The sequence below is a fragment of the Crocuta crocuta genome, unplaced genomic scaffold (assembly GCF_008692635.1).
Source record: "Crocuta crocuta isolate KB4526 unplaced genomic scaffold, BGI_CrCroc_1.0 C29165043, whole genome shotgun sequence".
Taxonomy (NCBI): Eukaryota; Metazoa; Chordata; class Mammalia; order Carnivora; family Hyaenidae; genus Crocuta; species Crocuta crocuta.
Genome location: NW_027551060.1, coordinates 1 through 2,205, shown reverse-complemented (window position 1 = coordinate 2,205; position 2,205 = coordinate 1). Strand labels below are relative to the sequence as shown.

Sequence of the window (2,205 nt, the reverse complement as noted above, 5' to 3'; positions counted from 1 at the left end):
GGTCCAGTGCTGCCCTTACGGACACGCAGGAGACCACACACGAGTGAGCCCTCCGGGGCCTGCCCCGCCCTGAGGCTGCTGCTTCCCCCCACCCCCAGCACACGCCGCTGGGCGCCCCCGGGCTCTACATCCAGACGCTGCTCCCAGGCAGCCCCGCGGCGGCGGACGGCCGGCTGTCCCTGGGAGACCGCATCCTCGAGGTGAACGGCAGCAGCCTGACGGGCGTCAGCTACCTGAGGTATCCCCACCCTCGCGCCCAGGCAGGCACAGGCGTCAGGGCAGCCCCGGCCCCCATTTTACAGACAAGCGAGTGGAGGCTTGGTCACCAACCCGCTCTCTGACCTCCGACGACCCCTTAGCCCCACCAGAGCCCCTTGGGCACTCAGGGTTGCAGGGTGGGGGGGTCCTCATCCCAGGCACCCCCAGGAGCCCTGCCGCCCCAAGGCCGGGCCCGTGGTGAATCGACCACTCCAGGCGTCTCCCCTCCCCCGCTTCCAGGGCTGTGGACCTGATCCGGCACGGTGGGAAGAAGATGCGCTTTCTGGTCGCCAAATCTGACGTGGAGACCGCCAAGAAGATCCGCTTCCGCACACCCCCTCCCTAGGGCACGCTGGAGGGACGGGGCGGCGGGGGAGGCCACCTCCCGCCAGGCCGGCCTGCGGGGCCGCATCCCCACTGTGGAAAGTGTACATCTTAGTGTATATTTTATTTATATGACAGATGACACGAAGTTGTGGCGTTTGTTACAGAGCTTTTATGTTTGAAGGTTTTAATGGAAAAATATAGATTCAATAAACTATCTTTCGTACCCTGAGAGACTGGTGCCTGTGCAGCCAGGTGGGGGCCGTGCTGGGGCCCCCAGGGCCTGCCCCTCCCCGCCGGCTTCAGAGACACCCTGGGAGGACACGGGCTCAGGGTTCTAGGGGGTCTGGAGGCCTCGGGGAGGGGGCAGTGGGGTCTGCTCCTGGTCCTCACAGGCTCAGCCCGGCTCAAAGAAAGGGTCTGGCACTGCCCCAAGCGGCTGATGGTGAGCGCCTCGGCCCACCCCGGGGACTCGGGTCTCCTCCCATCATGGAAGCAGAGGGTGGGCCCTCATCCCAGGCTCTGAGTCTGCAGCCTGGCTGGCATCCACCGGGTCGCCGTCCCTTCACCCTGACGGGAAGCTCACCTCCTCCACCAGGTGGCAGAGTGTGTGCAGGGCTGTGTTCGCATCGCTGTGACGGGCCTCAGACACATCCATGCTGGGCGTCTGTAGCAGGGTCAGCAGCTCCGCGGCCAGTGTCCAGAGGCCTCCTGCATCGTGCTCACGGAGGCTGGGCTCAGAGTGTCCTCATCTTTGCCAGGAACAGAGACCTGGAGGGGGGAGGCGTTCCCGGCTGGTAGGGGCAGACACGCCCCTCGCATGGGAAGGAATCACCTAGAGGGTGCCCAGCCACCCGGAGTGGGGTCCAAGGTGTGGCGTGAGCACTGGGCTCCACGCAGCTCCATGCTGCCCTCTGGTGAGCACAGAGGACAGATGTGCTTGTATCTGCCCCAGGCCCTTTGCTGCTGCTCTCTGATGCAAGGCTCCCAGATTCCACCTGCTTTGAAGCACCTCCCACTACTAAGTTCCCAAAATGCTGGATAAGATGAACTTTCACAAGTTTAATCTTAAGGGTATCTGGGCAGCCCAGAGGGGGAGATGGGGGGAGACAGGGGGAGCATTGGTGCAGCAGCTGGGCCTGGGGGTGATACTGGGTGGCAACCAGAAGGGGGTCAGCAGGGGCAACCAGAGTAGGGGGTGCCGGCCCACCTGTGCACGTGGGCCTCGTACTGTGGCACCTGGAACAGGGAGTCGCTCCTCTCCAGGAGCAGCAGTGCCAGCTGATTGGTCAGGGCCCCATCGGCAAACTGGGGGTCAGGAGGGAGAGACGGGCTCAGTCCCGGCCCCAGCAACACCACCTTGTGCCACGCTCCGCTCTGGTCCCGGCTGTGTGCACCAGACCCAAGTAGCTTGTGGGGCCCCCATTCTGGCGGAGAGGATGGCCCCACAGCTGCTCCCACCCTTCCCAGGGGGTCTGGCTGAGCCAAGGCGGGGCTGCGGTCAAGGATGTGGGCCCTGCAGAGGCGTAGGCCAGGGATGCCGTCCTCCCTTGGGTACGTGTGTGTATGTGTGTGCGCGTGTGTGTCAGCCCGCAGGTGCAGGGATGCCGTCCTCCCTTGGGG

At 64.8% G+C, this 2,205-nt stretch overlaps 1 long non-coding RNA gene across 1 annotated transcript; it reads left to right on the top strand.

The window, feature by feature from the left end:
* Positions 1-44: 44 nt before the first annotated feature.
* LOC144219133 (uncharacterized) lies at positions 45-816 on the top strand. The gene is made up of 2 exons (XR_013331316.1): positions 45-238; positions 499-816. It is a non-coding gene; the product is annotated as an uncharacterized LOC144219133 (long non-coding RNA).
* Positions 817-2,205: the final 1,389 nt, after the last annotated feature.